The sequence below is a fragment of the Agelaius tricolor genome, unplaced genomic scaffold (genome assembly GCF_023055355.1).
Source record: "Agelaius tricolor isolate 1412-34295 unplaced genomic scaffold, bAgeTri1.0.p SCAF_17, whole genome shotgun sequence".
NCBI lineage: Eukaryota > Metazoa > Chordata > Aves > Passeriformes > Icteridae > Agelaius > Agelaius tricolor.
The window spans coordinates 16,534,153-16,550,687 of NW_027269277.1; the positions used below are offsets into that span (position 1 = coordinate 16,534,153).

Below are 16,535 nucleotides of genomic sequence, written 5' to 3' on the forward strand. Positions count from 1 at the left end.
CAGATGGTTCTTACCTGGGAGTGGCACCAGCACCAGAACAGGGCTGAGCCTCCAGATGAACTTTCTGATTTAGACCCCTGTCCACCACAAGGGACAGGCATTTCCTGAGCTGTGGAGGTAGAAAAAGTCGCTTCTCATTAGAACCTTAAACTAAGCAAAGTCAAACAGGCCTTCAAAACCTCTGAAGATCTTTGGAGAATGGAGGAAGACAATGTTCCTGCCTGAATCTTCTCTTACTGATGTTCAGATTTATCTGAAGACAGATGACATTAAATATCTGCCAAGCACATAAATACATTTTCACTGGCCAAATGACCACAGACACCTTTTGCACACCCACAGCCTCTGCAGCATTATTTTGGGGGGGGATGTCATCTCACTAAATAGATCAGCTGCTGTGAAATTTTGGATTGTAAAGCAGGGCACCCGGTGTGCAGGAAAAAATGATGAGGAAGACTCCACTGATATAGGAAGGTTCATTAATTACTTTATTACACTATATTATTCTATACTATATTACACTACATCTAAACTGAAACTGCACAAGCACTCAACTCACTGAACAAATCTTGTGTCTGTCTGCTGACCCACAGTCTGCACACACACTTGGCCCTGCCAGGCCAAGGAAACAAAACCCCATCACTGGGGGTAAACAATCTCCATGTTGCATTCTGCTTTGGCACAACACAGCAGCAGCAAATGAGATAAGAATTGTTCTGATCATTCTTTTCTCTGCTTCTCTCAGGTTCAGAGAATTTGAATCCCACACTTTTGTATGGGCACCTGTATAAAGGTCTCACCCATCAGAGAGGTTGTTTGCCTTCCCTATGAAGGAAAAGCTGCAGTGAGTGCTTCCAGGGATGTGTTTGTCCCTGACAGTGTGGCAGGGCTGGGGTTGAGGAGAACAGGCTGATTTCTGGCTGTACATCCTGCAGCAAGGTTTGACAGAAAGTTACCCCTGATTACCTTCAACTGCAGCTGCCTTTGATTTCATCCTGGCTCATACAGGAAAATAACTAGCAAAAAGTGCAGAATGTAACAGAGGAATTTCCAGATTACGTGGAAATGGTTTGTATTTCTTAACTCCCACCCCGCAGGTGAGGTCAAGGAGCCTCTTCCCTGTGGGCCTGTCTGAGTGCAGAGAGGACCTGCAGCCACATCTGGAGATACTTGATCCTGCATGAAAAGAATTGGTGAATTTGATGAATGCCTTGTTGAGATGAAGCCCTCAGGTGTGGCAACAAGATGCATTGGCAGATATCCCAGAGAAATGCAGATCCTGCTCCATCAGATGACATTAAACTGGATTTCTATTTCACCAGCTCCATTTTCAGTCCGAGGGAAAAGTGACACATTTACAGCTCTGAATGCAGAGGGACAGCACTCACAAATGCCCCTCCTCACCCTCCCAGTGTGAGGTGACCTTTCCAGGAGTGGAAGACAGTCCTGTTTCCACAGCCAGCATCCTGCAGCTGCCAGCAAGGGAAAGAAACTTCTCCAGGGAAGAGAGGTGGAGTGGAAATCACCAGCTGGCAAATGAACTCACGGTGGAACAGTAAGAAAATGCAATGGACTGAAAAGAGCCAACCAAGAAAATGCAGTGGACTAAAAAGAACCAGCCAAGAGACACTCTGGGAGCAAAGGCTGCTCTGTGACATTGCACCCACTTGGGACAATTCTCTGAACAATAAAAGGGGATAAACCACAGTGAGCCAGTTGGAAGAGAAAAGTTGAACTTCTGACCAAGCCTTATCTGTGAGCAGACAAAGGGAGCCAGGTGAAGGAGATCCCTGGTTTAGAGCCAGGACCAGGGAGAGGAGGAGCACAAGGCCCCAGGGTTCCTCTACCTGCAGGTGAACACAGCAGGAAGGGCACAGAAGCAACGAATTTGACACAAATCAAAGAAAAGGATGCTCAACTCAGATTCTCAATCAAATGTTTCACTCCCTGCACTTTCACCAACAGTTTCAAAGACAGGATGTCTTGAGCCAGTTTTATTAAAAAATTTGATGTGAAAGACTGCATCCAGTGCAAAACACTGTGGGCAAGAAGGAATGAGCACATTAAAAGTCTTTCTGTACTTCCTCACTGTTTAAAATTAAATTTAACTACTTTAACACTACAGATAGCTCTGATTAATCTTATTTTTGTCCTCTGAAACAAAACACATGGATTACATTTTTTAAAACTTTATTCTGTAAAGCATCCTTGTTCTGGGAAAATAGCTAAATGTTTTTGTAACATCAGTGTAAACAAAGCAAGACTAATTATTCTCTAACAAAACTTTTCATATATTTCAAAAATCTTTTGAAATGGAAGAATACCCATCAGCCTCTATTTTAACAGGAAATTTTAGGGGAATATGAAAGGCATTTAGCTGCTGTGCAGAATAAGTAATTTGAAAAGCATTTACTCTGGAAGAAAATGCAGGTATTCCTTCTTGCTTCTCCCCCACACCACACAGGCACAGAAGAAAATGTTTTGGGAAAATTACTTTAATATTGCTATTCTTCTTGTAATAGAGGCCTTGTTAGCAAGGCAGGACTCAGAGCAGGGTGGCACTTTTCTGGGGCTGGGAGCTGAGGGCAGATTGATGTTTAACTTTGCAGAGTGCTTTGTAAACTGGGAGAGGGGAAAATGGGAACCAAAACAAGGAAAGGACATTGCTGGGCATCACAGGGAAAGGTGCTGGGCTCTGATGGGAGCAGCCAGGAGCAAGGGGTGCTGCAGGAGCTTGGCAATCCAGGGCCAGGCTGGCGGAAAATGAGGCACAAAATTCCCTGAGCTGCAGTGGGAAGAGGGAAAGGAGATTGTGGGGTAGCACAGCCAGCACAGCAGGGTTTGGCATGGCCAGGGAGGGAGGGCAGGAGAGGAACCAAGGGCTTGTCCAGCTGGGAGAGGAGTAAAGTGGCATCTACAAGGAATTCTGCAAGGGTTTTTTATTTGAGGGTGTTGTAACTCGTCATTTCCACTGGGATTTTTTAGGTTTGTCTGGGATCTACAACCCCACTTGCCTATATTTGTATATTCCCTCATTATACTCACTTCTAGGGTAGTTCTTGCTTTGAATTTAAGGCATTCAAATATATATAACCTGGGACATGTTGCTGAGATTATCCCATGGATAAGTGGCATGATTGTGCCACCAGAATGGAAACTGAGCCGAGCTGACAGGCACATCACTCTATAAGTCATGAATTTTAATGGATTTTAATGAATCTAGAGTCTGTGGCTGGTCTTAAAAGTGCTCAGTAAAACTCCACCAATGCTTTCTTGACTTATAAATTATTGGCATTTGTTTCACCAAGGAAGGACACTGAAACTGCAGCTTTTTGATCAAGATTTCATCTTGTTCTGTTACTGCTTTCTGCCTGTGCAATTAATTCAAGTAAATTTTGTAGGATTATATTAATGTATAGGAGAAACAACCCTTCCTCTGTTTCAGTTTAAGAAGATCCTTTCTGGCTCACCCAGTGCAAAATTAAAGTCACAGGGAAAGGGATGAAAGATCAGGCACTTTGAGCTTGTTATTGTTCAAAAGAAGATCTCTGAAGCAAATAGAATGTGAAGTTCCAGTAAATGATAAATTTGGTCTTTGGCTGATGTCATTCAGCCTTTTCTCCTTGCTGCTTAGTCAGGAGATTCTCACCACAGAATTTAAGTGTCTCCCCTCACATTTTCTGGATGTGGTTATTGCTGGGAGGGTATTCACAGGGACCAGCTCCAACCAGAGCCCAGAGATGTCAGGAAACCACACAGCACAATCTGTGAATTCCTAATAGGTTAAGCTTGATCACATCTGAGAGCAAAATCTGCCTTGATTCCCTACTCAGAAATAATGAATTAAGACAATACTTGCCTATACCCAGAGTGCTGAGTCCAGATCTGAATGAAATTAACTGTTTTTAAAATCACTGAGTTCTCATTACAATCAGCAGGAGGATCTGGCTTCTCTGAGCACCAGGAAGACTGAGCATTTATTCCTTTATCAGATGCAGACTTAGAACCCTGATTTGAAGTGATCATATTTTGTGATACAGCTCACTGATAGAGGAATCCAACCACACTAAAGGTGTTAAACACTCCTTGACTTTAAAAAGGTGCAGAAAAACCTTTTTATCCTGTTCTAGTTCTTCTGTTGCTCTCATCACAATATCAGACAGGAAGGCAATGAGGATCCTGATTTCCTGTACCTGTGCAGATGGAAAACCTTGTAACAATCTGGAAATTCCCTGCACAAATTCATGCCTTCATTTTGTCCTGCTTTTGGGACTCCTTTTGCCTATGGACGATGATATCCCATATCAAAATATTCATTTCTTTTACAACATTTGCTAAAATGCAATGTTTACACCAGCTGAGTGATGAGGCAGCTGCTTTTTGACACACAGAATCATAAGAGCAGCTCATAAACCCCAGAGTTTTTCACATTTGCTGTGTCCTTCAAGCTGCAGAGATGAGGACAAACCAGCTCATTGCCCCTGTGGTGAATCTGGATCCACAATTAGACCTACACAGACAAAAAATGTGTCCCCTCTGACAGGCCACTTATTTTCACTGGAAACTTCTTAACCTGTTGTGATTCACACGGTGAGCATATTCTTGTGTGCACCCAGCAGAGAAAATCCTGAGTCATAAACAGGATTTCTGAGAGCTAAAGTAATCATCATCAACATGTGGCAATAAAGCCACATAAAAGCATCCTGATAACTGGGCCTAGAGCAAGACATCAGCATCTTACTGAATATTAATCACCAGGAAATGTGTGCTCATCTCTGCCTTAAACCTTTCCTCGTTTAAAGCAATTAATCATCCCACTCTGCCCGTGTCAAGCATTGCTTCACTTTCTTATTTTTGTCACTTCTGAAAGAAACTCTTGTGCCTGAGGATGTGTCCTAAACCCAAACTGGTGTTCAGAAGTGAATCCCACTTCCACTAGAAAGGGCAGAGCTGTGATATCAGGCATATCACACAAAGGCATCTTCCAGATCAATCAAATGCTTCCACAAAAGGGAATATGTAACTTTAAAAATAAAAAAAAAAAAAGAGAAATCCACGAATCGAGGGAAAATATTTTTGTGAACATTCACAAAGCTCGCTTGCATTTACATTTTACTTGTACTGAATCACTAAAAGGATTAGGAGGGCAGTCAATCACCGAGGAGGAAAAGCAAAGTTTATGCAGAGACTATTTTTAGATTTGCAAGCCCCATCACGAGGAAGCTCCCAGCCCTGGGCACAGCCAGGAAAGCACCAGGGCTTTGCAAACGAGCCACGATCCAGATATATATATTTTTTTTTTTTTTTCCAGGATGGCTATTTCTGCCCAGCTTTGTGGGGAAAATCAATATCTTGTTTTCAGATGTGTAAATGCAGTGGTCTCTCCAAAGTGCCCCGGTCAGTTTACCACACGTTCAGCAGCTGCTTCTTTCCAGGCTATCCCACGATTCCCAGCCTATGAGGATTGACAAGGCAATGATAAACTAATGTGCCCCCTCAGCTCTGTGCTCAGCCCATTGTTCCAGCAGCTGAGACCCTCTGCTTCTATTTGCTTTCTCCCACATACATTATTCAACAGCCCAGGAAAAGGCCAAGAACCTCTTTCATTCAGGAATTCTGTATTAAAATAATCAATTTTGAACTGAAGCGGGGAAGGGAGGCTTGCTACAGGCCAGGCCTGTTAAATAAGCCACCAGCCCCTGCCATTTGCATGGGAATCATGCTATCATCAGGCAATATATTATTATATTTCTTATCCATAGAAAGAAGAAGAAACCTCAGAATACTTTTCTCTCTTTCTCTGCAAGAGCACTAATTATAGCAGCACCTTCCTCATGGCCTATTTTGGCTCTATTTCCATTTATGAGGTCTGTATAATAGGCTACAAAGGTCATAATTTGATTTAGAAATTCTTAAGGAGGGAAGGAGATTCATAGTTCCACAACAGACAGAGAAGCTGAATATTAAAATGAACTTATAACACTTTCTTTTAATGTTCTAACAGAGGGTTGAAGGCCCATTGTTCTATGAAATGTTTTCCTGGCATTAAAATATATTTAGCTGTGCCAGAAGATGCCAAACTCTGTAAAGTCATCAACCACAAGACTTTCAAGTGCAGCATTTCTCCTAGCAGAAAGGAAACACAGGGATAAAGGCAGGACAAGTCATCATTGTTCCATGTCATGTTGTTTGTTTGTTTTTTTTTTCCTATGGCACATTTAGGGAAAATAAGAGCAGCACCTTCAGAGAAAGGCAAACACACACGTTTGAGTTACAGCCACAGAGACAAACCAGACTCATGATGGCAACAACCATGATTGTATAGGCCCTCATATTAACTATAACAAGAACCTCATGCAAGAAAGATTGGGAGTGGGAGCCACACACCTGTTTCAAAGACCACATGATTTGAAAATATATAAATTTTGCTTCAAGATAGACCTCCATTAGGGGAAACAGCCAAGAAACAATATATGTGCCTAATACACTATAAAAGGAACAAGTTCTGGGGCAGAAAAATATTGACCTTGGAAACAGAGGAAAAAGTCTTCCAATTTATATGCAAGAATTAGACAAGCACTTATCATTCTACCCAAAGAACATCAAGAAATATTACTTTTGCAGTTTGCAACAACAGTAAAAGGACTTCTACAGCCAAAGAGCAGCAACCTCCTGCAAAAACCCCTCAAGAGAGGCCCTGCTTCCTATGGCACTGCTTTGCTCTGCTTGTCAGGGCAGCTCTGCTCACTCACCTCTTCCTCCTGCACTGCTGAGATCCCAGTTTCATGTCTCCTCTCACCTTTCTGGAGCTGTGCACTTTATTGCCAGCTCCAGAATTTCCTCTCAGCGCCATCCTGCAGGTCAATAACGTGAGAGAAACATTGATGTCAACAGATAAGAAAGCATGAAAAGCCCAGGCCCATGGCTGGGGGAGTCAATGGGGGGCCTCTTTCTGCCTGCAATGGTATTGATCATTGATCACTGATCCCTGCTGTGATCATGTTTTCCCTCCCATTCCATCCCAGCTATCATGATAGCTCCTCGTTCTGAATGTTCCACCCACTCTTTGACATTTCTGCTAACCAAGGATTGTCACTGCTGCTTAAAAATGATTGATGCTTAGACTTTAGTGAGTAAAAAACTTTGGTGAGTAAATTTTATATCTACTTTACCAGTGGCATCATCAGCTTGGTAAGCACAGGGGTGGTGAGGAACTAATTGGAGCTGGTGGTGAACAAGCTGGGCTCAACTTCATTAAAGGAGAAAAGCTGCACTAAAAGCCCCCAAAAGTTTCTGACTCGTGTCTTGGCTATGAAATCAAACAATATATAAAAGTTTAAATGCTGTTTTCAAAAGTCTCAACTTGCATCTCATTGGGGGATAGAAAATAAAGGTATTTGGTATTTTCCCCATTCTGATATCAGACAGGATTTTCTACCAGTCTGTTCTGATGCTGGCACCAAGTTTACACATTTGGAGGGTGCTATTCTGACAGGAAAATCCAACTAATGATTGATTCTGGAAACACACATCCTAAAGTGAAAAAGGCTAAATGTACTGGGATTTGTGCTCATGAGTCACTTCCACGGCTCAAAATGCTCAGTGAGTGAATAAAACATTCCAGAAAGTGCCATGTACAGCATGAGGCATCCAGCCCCAGTGAGCTGATGATTTTTGGCCAGCTGATGAGCAGGGCCACAGAACTATTCAGAGTTTGGTTTCATAACCCTGCAAGAGATGTGCATGAGACTCACCTAGAGATGAGCCAGTAAAGCATTTCATTGTGTCCACATTTTCCATGGGCTGAGCATACCAAGCCCTGCCATTTCCACTGTGCAAAACAAATCAATCCCTGGTGTTGGCACCAGCAGTTCTGAGGGTGGGAAATCATCGATGTGACAGTGGGAATAAGAGAGGAGAATTTAAATCTCACACCTTTGCACAAACCATTCACTTGGTAGAGCTGAGAGCAGCTGGGAAAGACAGAGAAGAACTAATTTATGACAAGATAAAGAATATTTCAGCCCCTTCTCCTGTCTGGCCATGGTTTCAATGAGAAGGAAATTTGGAAGCAGCAGCAGCAGCAAGACTTGTGGAAAACTGACCCAAACTGTGCAGGTCAAGAGCTTCAATTCTGGGAATTTCACACTTTTGTTACAAAGCTCTGCTTCTGGATATAGTGACCCATTACCATGACATCTCTAAAATTAATTCAGATTATCTAAAATATAGAAACAAAACCCATAACATTTCTAATTTAAACAGCAAAGCTGGTCCCAAGATGCACAAGCAGTTTCTAATAAAAGCAAGCAAGCAATTCTTCCATATGGAGGCTAGAAAGCCTCCAAATTAAAACCAACCAGGGCAATAATACAATTGGGGTAGAAAAAATGAGATTTTCTTGTACAACTCAGTGTTTAAAAGAGTGAGATATCTCACGATGTGCCAAAATCTTGTGGCCACTGTAAACCAACCTCTATCTTGCATTCTCTTCTAATGAACTGATTCAAAATGCACATTGATACAAAAAAGAATGGAGTTCAAGAATCTATACAGGCAAACTACAGAGCTCTTTTCTGTGCTTATGTTTACCTTTTATAAGTGTCTCACTAAGCTAAATGCTTTAGCAACTGTGGGCAGCTTCAGTTGCCCATTATTAGATCTTTGAAGTAATTCTTCTCCAGCATTCAGCACGTGAATTTATCCTGCAATTTGCACTCAATGCCTGCAGTAAGCCCAACTTGTACAAAGACAAAATGCTGTCAACATTTATCTGCTGCTTTACACATGCCTGGAGCAGAGCAAAGGGAAAGTGGCAAGCATTTCTATTCCTGGACTCAAAACAAGCTGCATTCACTTAGGCAGGATAAAAGGCAGAGTACAGAGATGAAAAAGTAAAGGGGCAGGGAAAGAGTAAGGAAAAAATAAGAGACCAAAAAAAGAAAACAAACTTAGAGGGGATAAAAACACTATTCAAAAGAGAAAGAAGGAGAAAATCAAATACGTGATCAAAGAGAGAAAGAAACTGAATTTGTAAAAATAAACTCAGACTTGTGACAGGCTGCCAGGAGCAAGCAGAGCTCCCATGACTGCTCAGAGGGACCAGGAGCTGATCTCTGGCAGCCTGGGTGACAACCACCAGCAGTGACACCAGTGCTCAGGCAGGAACTCAGCACACCCACACCAGTCTGGGCTCCATCCTCAGCATCCAGGCAGGGTAAGGAAGGGTTGGCTGCAAATGGGCAGGAACAACCTTACACAGAGAAAGGAATGCCATAGTCCAACCTCTGACAACTCACCAAAGTGCAGAGAAAATGTCCTGGTATCTCTACAGGATCATGAAAAATGTTATTCTGGTACAGTTAGGAGGGAGAAGCTCACTGAATGAGTCATTCAAAGATAAGCCATATGCATCCTGTGCAATTATGGCTGCTTCAAAGCACTTTTTTCCTTAGAAATTGATGTCTATACTAAATATCCTAATGGGGACATACAGGTTCCTTTTGTTTTTCTGAAAAAAATTGTCAAAACATGCTATTTCTCTAAAGTAAAAGCAAATGGCTATTTTTAGAAAATCTCATCATTTCAAATTCCAAGATTATAACTTTTTGTTATGTGCAGTGCCAAAGGATTTGGACTCTCAGTATTTTTGCACTGGCAGGAAATCCATTTTTATTGCTATCCTATTCCCTCCTTCCTTCCACAGATTTTGAAGAAAGAGAGGAAGAGCAGTAAGAGAGTGCTGTGAGTGCTGTGCACTGTGCTTGCAGATGAGCTGAATGGTGAATTACACCTCCCAGGCCAGTCCTGGGCAGTGCCAGACCCCACTGGAGCCATCCAGCAGCACCAGGAGTGGATGGTGCCCAGCACTTTGGTGGGCAGACCCTTGGCAGGAGCCTTGAGCTGTGCTGTGACAGCCAGAGCTGCTCCAGGGAAGGGCTGAGCATCCTCAGTGCTGGTTCCTCCTGCTGGGGAATGGAGAGCACTTGGCAGGATGCAGCCTCAGAGCTGCCTGGCACATTATCCCCTTTTGTGGGGTGAGTTATTGGGGAAGAGCAATTTCTTTTTTAATTGCAATTACAGCAATTTCTGTCAGCCAGAGAGAAGTTCGATAAAAGGATCCGTGTTTGATAAGAGGATCCATGTTTACCCCTGAAAGAATTTTCTACCAAGGTCATGAAGAAGAATGAAGAAGAAGGTAAAGAAGAATAACCTGCCTCTGCTCTAAAACTTCCATCTTGTTGCATATGTATTACTATATTCTAAAAGCCCAAACTCTATGTTTTCTACTTTGTGATATTGCACACTTCTAACCAACTACACACTTGTAATCTTAGTGCTATCAATCAATTGTGGAAGCCTTTTCCACAGCCTCAGGTCAAATGCAGTGCTCTCCTGGGAGTCAGAGGCTGTCTGTAGAGAAAGTCTGAAATTCTCAGCATCCAGAACTCCAACAGTTGACAAAGAAACCAAGAAAAAAGGAAGGATAAATAAGAGAAACCTGCAACTGCCTGTTCCAATGAGCACTTTGTTTGTTTCTAGTCACCAATAAGTGTAAACTGATGAGTTTTGTTAAAATGTATAAAAAGCATGCATGCTGTACAAAAACCAGTTTGAAACCTGCAAATGGAGATTTGCTTTGCATTGTCTCTGTCTCAACTAGCACCAGTTATTTCAAAGCAGATCCTGTGGGCAGCACCCCCAGAGCACAGAGGGAAAGCAGGGCAGTGCTGCTGTCCCTGAGATCCCCCCATGGGCACAGTTTGAGCCCCCATTAGCATCAGGGGGAGGAGGGGATGGAGCCTGGACGTGTTTTCTGTGCTAATCTGGGAGCTGGCCCAAATCCCAGCACTTGGGTCACTTGTACACAGGGTTCTCATTGTGAGCTGGGGGAAAATGGCAGCCTCGCAGTTGGGCTTTGAAACTATGCATTTTTTAAAACTTGTGTATGCATAAGCCTCTTATTTAATGAATGACTCCCTTTGTATTTACATGTTCCACCATCCACAGGACAAATAGGGTTTAGTGGTTTGAGAATGAAAACTTCTCGTCCTCAAGGGAGGGGGGGGGGAATAAAATAGCTGCAGCTATTTTATGGAAGTGGTAAAAAATCAATTAGCCTCTGAGTTGTAGATCATACCTGATCTCCAAGGCCTTCTGTGGACATAAACATATTCTTTCTTAAGTAACATATTCTTCCTTAAGGTACATATTCTATATACAATACATAATATTGAAAATATTACATATTTTCAATCAGAAAAAAAAAAATTCTGCTATAAATCTAACGGAAACACATTGGTTTTAATGCAGCTGAATTCAGATCAAAAAGTGGCCAGAAAAGTTATTTTAGGCTGCTCCAGATTACTATCCTAAATTAGAAGGGTCTTACCAGACCTGAAGGCTTCTTAATCTTACACTTTTTTTTTTCAGTCTTCCCTTTAAATTCAGCTGATAAATGGAATATGTGAAATTATAAATAAATATAAGATATATGGCAGAAATAATTTCAAAGGATTTAGCAGCTAAGATAGGAATGCACAGAAAGCAGCATTTTAAGTTGTCTTGATTTCCAAAAGGAAATAGTTATAAATTAGTTCTAGGGCACTCTGATTCATTTATAAGAGTGGTTCAAGAAACTCTTCAATATTAATTAGTAGCCTGTGAATTCAGCCTATGCAATTATGATGAGACAGTTCTTTGGGTATGAAAGAGCCAACTTATCATATTTTTGAATTCACCATCTCTAAGCTTGAATATTTTTGTATTTCCATATTTCTCAAGTAGCACTTAATTTAATCTTATCCCCATTTCTTTCAATAAACCATTGTTGCCTCTCTTAAGCAGCACAGCTTCCTCCTCTAACTCATCTCCCCGTGAAATTGGTTTAATGAAGCAGAAAGGTATGAAGCATTAACAACACTGGAATTCATGTGGTAGCACTTCATTTTTCAGAGGCACTCACATTTCCTACCTAATTTATAAAATCAGCACACAAATGATTTTTATCACAGCCATTACATCAGTATAAATTACTGCCTTTTCTATAACACGGCAGTTAGTCAAACTGTTGAAATTATATCTATTAGTCATAGAGAGGAGGAGGGAGAAAGAAAAACTTGTAGGAAAGATTTAGTGTAAAATAAGGACTGATAGCAGCCTTATTGAAGCACTAATATTAATTTACCAAATGAGCCCAAAGTGTGGCTATTTTGCAAAGGAAAATTAAAAATACACAAAGTGAAGCAAATGGGTCAATTTGTAAAAGGAGCCAAAAAGGAAGCTGGGCAAACAAGCCAGGCTGTGTCAGAGGCACTCGGAGATGCAATTAGGGAGAAGTTCCTCACATCCAGGAAGGCAGCACATGCCTCACCTTCCTTGCCCCACATTCCTCCCAAGCTTTCCCACCCACCCCCTTGCTCTGGCACTGGTGCTGTGCTTTTGGGCATGGCAGTTCCTCCAAAATCATCCTCATCCTCCTCGCTTCTTCCACTCTCACCTACTCCTGTCCTGGCTCTTCCTTTCCAGACCAGTGGCAATCAGCCCCTACCACCCAATTTTTGCTCCCAGCAGAACTGTAATAATTCCTGTTGGGAAAATCTTTGTGTCCTCTCCTTCCCCAGGGAGTATAACCTGCTTTTCCAGGACCTCCATCCCAATTTCCAAAATTCAGCCTGTCAGAAAACAACTGTACAATCTGCAGAGGCTTCACACACTTGAAAAGACTTCAATTTGCCCTGCTCTGTAAACAACACCTGTCTCCACCAGAGCTGATGCTGGGATCTCAGGTGGGTCCTGGGTTTCCCTTCCTGTTTGCTGTTCCTTCCAGAGCTGCTCTGTAAATTCACTGTCACCTGCCCTGCCAGACCTCTGCCTGTGTGGAGCTGACACCTGAGAGGGGCACTGCAAAATCTCACCAGGAAATTCTCTTTTCTCTCTCACATTCAGGAAGATGCTCTTCAGGATTGCACCAAAATGTCACATTTTTGCACAAGGCGTGATTTGCAGTGACATTTGTAAATTTGTCTTTATTTTGTTTTGACCCAGGGGAAATCAAATATTATGCAAAAATCTATTTTCACTGAGCCAAGGATTTCCAATTCCTGAAGTTCATAGGGTGCTTCAGGGAGAAATTTGGTCCAGACACCACATTCCTCAATGGGATTGATACCAAATCATGAAAGATCTGGAGAGACATTTTGTGGTATTGGCCAATTGTCTATAAACAAACCGACCAAGCAGGTTGGGAATGGCTTTTCTGGATTTGAAGAAGTCAAACAAATGGTATCCAAGCCTATTCTTGCTCTCCCTTTTCCAATTATTTCCCCTTGATGTGCTCATTGCCTTGGATCAGATGGTCAGCCTGGGAGGCAGGGGCCACACCCTGTGGTTTGTGCTCTGCCAGCAGCCAGCACCGGGGCCACAGGGCTGCAGGGACCCTGCTTGGTGCCACTGCCATTAGGGGCAAGAAGGATTAAACCCAGTTTAACAAAAAATCCCAAATCTGACCTGAGATTGGTAGTGCAGCAGCAAAAAACCTGCAAGGGGCACAGGGGTGCAGCTGCCTGTCCTTGGTGTGTTTTCCTTTGTGTTTTGATCTCCTTCTGCTTATGGTTTTTATTAATTAGCTTTTCCCTCTCTGTAGTATCAGGGTGCTCTTGCCTGGCTCTCTGTCTGTCTCCAGCCCCTGAGTACTGGTGTAGCAGTGTCTGCTGATGGCACCTTGTGGCTAAGCCAGAGAAGTGCTTGGGAATAGCAACCAGCATGAAGGAAGCCAGGAAAATATCAAGGAAAGGAGAGGAAATCCCTCCTGCCACAGTGAGGGCTGCAAAAAATGGTGCAGCTCTGCAGACCCTTCCTTGCCAAGGAGGGCACAACCTCTGCCTGCTGCCCCCAGCCCCTCAGAGAGCCCTGGGATGCAAACAGGAGTCCTGGCCCTAAACCTCCTCCCAGCAGCAGGCAGGAGAAGGGGACAGGGTGGAAAATCCATCTAAAAGGCAAATCCCTGTGTGAGGGGCAGGAAGGAGCCAGGTTTGACCTGCTACCAGAGTCCCTGAGAGCATGGCCAGCTTTGCTGGGCTATCCAGAACCCTGAGAGCATGGCCAGCTTTGCTGGGTACCCAGAGTCCCTGAGAGCATGGCCAGCTTTGCTGGGTACCCAGAGAGCCCTGAGAGCATGGCCAGCTTTGCTGGGTACCCACAGAGCCCCTGAGAGCATGGCCAGCTTTGCTGGGTTACCACAGCCCCTGAGAGCATGGCCAGCTTTGCTGGGCTACCCAGAGAGTCCCTGAGAGCATGGCCAGCTTTGCTGGGTACCCAGAGCCCCTGAGAGCATGGCCAGCTTTGCTGGGCTACCCAGAGAGTCCCTGAGAGCATGGCCAGCTTTGCTGGGTTACCACAGCCCCTGAGAGCATGGCCAGCTTTGCTGGGTTACCACCCAGAGCCCCTGAGAGCATGGCCAGCTTTGCTGGGCTGGTACCCAGAGTCCCTGAGAGCATGGCCAGCTTTGCTGGGCTGGTACCCAGAGTCCCTGAGAGCATGGCCAGCTTTGCTGGGTACCCACAGAGTTCCTGAGAGCATGGCCAGCTTTGCTGGGTTACCACCCAGAGTCCCTGAGAGCATGGCCAGCTTTGCTGGGTGCCCACAGAGCCCTGAGAGCATGGCCAGCTTTGCTGGGTACCCAGAGTCCCTGAGAGCATGGCCAGCTTTGCTGGGTACCCAGAGTCCCTGAGAGCATGGCCAGCTTTGCTGGGTCACCCAGAGAGTCCCTGAGAGCATGGCCAGCTTTGCTGGGTACCCACAGAGTCCCTGAGAGCTTTGCTGGGCTACCCACAGAGTCCCTGAGAGCATGGCCAGCTTTGCTGGGCTATCCAGAGTCCCTAAGAGCATGGCCAGCTTTGCTGGGTACCCACAGAGCCCTGAGAGCATGGCCAGCTTTGCTGGGTTACCACAGCCCCTGAGAGCATGGCCAGCTTTGCTGGGCTATCCAGAACCCCTGAGAGCATGGCCAGCTTTGCTGGGTACCCAGAGTCCCTGAGAGCATGGCCAGCTTTGCTGGGTACCCACAGAGTCCCTGAGAGCATGGCCAGCTTTGCAGGGTGCTGTCCTTGCCCTCAGAGCAGAAGGTCAGCCTGAGCCCAGGGGTCAGTTTGTGGTCAGGAAAAGCTCTGACCTGCAGAGCAGCTCCCTCTCTGCAGCCCTTCCCAGAGGCACTCCAGGCCCTGCAGTGCTGATGGTGCTGGGGACACCCCAATGGCTGCTGCCCCTGGCCCTGGAGATGGGCTGGAGTCTCTCTCTCTCTGGGGCTCAGCCTCCCCTACCAGCCCAGGTGGGGGTGGCTGTTGTATTTGTGTGGTGCCCCAATGAAGGGAGGAATGATGCATCTGACTCCATGCTCTCAGAAGGCTAATTTATTATTTTATGATACTATATTGTATTAAAGAATACTATACTAAACTGTACTAAAGAATACAGAAAGGATACTTACAGAAGGCTAAAAAATAATGAAAACTCGTGACTCTTTCCAGAGCCCCAACACAGCTTGGCCCTGATTGCCCAAAGAATCAAAACAACTCCCAGCAGAATGCAATGGAACAATCACCTGTGGGTAAACAACCTCCAAACACATTCCACATGTGAGCACAACACAGGAGAAGCAAATGAGATAAGAATTGTTTCCCTTTTCTCTGAGGTTTCTCAGCTTCCCAGGAGAAAAATCCTGGACAAAGGGATTTTTCAGAGAATGTGAATGCCACAGGTGGCAGGTCCTGAGCAGCCCCAGCTTTGCCAGGCACCTGCTGGTTTGCAGCTGTGGCCAGGCCCTGGTGTGGTGACACCACGGGGAGGTGGCTGGGTCACCTCCTTGCCCAGGGCAGCCACCAGGGAGGCACAGCCAGAGCTCAGCATGGAGCTCTGTGGGCACTGATGGAATCGTGTCCCACAGCCAGAATTCCCTGACAGGGTTCCCACAGTGCTGGGATTAAGAGGCAGCAAAGGGCACAGACCCAAACTGCAGATAAAGGACATTTGGCACCCAGCAGCATCACGTGGGATGGGTCCTGGGCAGGGAGCAACAAACACACACAGGGGGGCCTAAGCCAGCCAAAGTCTCCTGAGAAATTCTGGGATCACATGAAGAAGGCAGGATTTTGTCCCAAACATAAAGCAGTTTTAAAAGAGGGCTGCCTCTCATTTAATTTAAGTTTTCTCAACTTTGGTTCGGTCCAGTCATTTATCTCCAAGTACCTATCCTGCATGGATTTCTAGGTCTCACTCTGGTTTGTATGATCTTAAATATGCCATTATCACAATTCCCAAAAGTTTTGAAGTTCTTTTAAGAGCTGGCTCCAAGTTTCTGCCCCCAACAATGTTCAGTATCAGTAAGAAGCACACTTGGATAGAACAGGAGTCCAAGATCACCCAGGAGATCAGATCTGCATTCCAGAGACAGGAGCACATAATGATGAGATGTAAGTACAAGTTCTCACTCTAGAGGGAAACCTCTCTGATGGAAAACCAGGGAGGTTCTTTGCAAG

The 16,535-nt window shown here is 44.4% G+C and overlaps 1 long non-coding RNA gene across 2 annotated transcripts in view; it reads right to left on the minus strand.

Moving 5' to 3' along the window:
- Positions 1-16,535, minus strand: part of LOC139597393 (uncharacterized) — a 43,840-nt gene that overhangs the window by 17,092 nt on the left and 10,213 nt on the right. Inside the window, exon 1 of one of the 2 annotated variants that reach the window (XR_011681591.1) lies at positions 15-1,364. The exons of the other annotated variant lie outside the window; for it this stretch is intronic. This is a non-coding gene — a long non-coding RNA (uncharacterized lncRNA). Of the gene's footprint in view, positions 1-14; positions 1,365-16,535 lie in introns of those variants that run through there. 2 annotated transcript variants of the gene reach the window in all.